This window comes from Triticum aestivum, chromosome 6A (genome assembly GCF_018294505.1).
Source record: "Triticum aestivum cultivar Chinese Spring chromosome 6A, IWGSC CS RefSeq v2.1, whole genome shotgun sequence".
Lineage (NCBI taxonomy): Eukaryota > Viridiplantae > Streptophyta > Magnoliopsida > Poales > Poaceae > Triticum > Triticum aestivum.
In genome coordinates, this window is record NC_057809.1 from 52,123,911 (window position 1) to 52,124,450 (window position 540).

Here is a 540-nt window from a genome sequence, read left to right on the forward strand (position 1 = left end):
CAAGGCTGTCATCGAATGTCGGCGTCGTCTACACCGCGGCCCAAGGTTTGTCATCTAGACCTAGCGGGCATGATGGATAGAAGTGATTTAGTTCATGTACTGATTGGGCTAGGGTTTAGGGTTCATCAAAACATCCCGCCACAGCGCCGCCTCTACGGACTACCGCATGATCTAGAGATCTAGCGTTTCCCTTGGGCATGATCCATTATACTAAACTTAACACACGATAAATTATCAATGTTGTGCAGTTCTGTGAGTTAGGTTTGTTGACATGGACGAACAAACCGCATTCACGAAGGATGAGAATGATACTGATAAGGTGACTAAGACTGATAACGATAATTTTAACGAAGATGATGACAGCAGCGACAACGATTCTATCTCGTCATATGATATCTTACCTTCGAAGGATTTTGATAATAATGAACATGGCGTGCGGCAGCGGTGCGGTCGGGTGGCAGGCGAGGCGTGACAACACACAAGGCGGGGGCGCTGCAGGCGAGGTGCCGTCGGCTGGCAGTGGCGCGAGACGAGATGCGG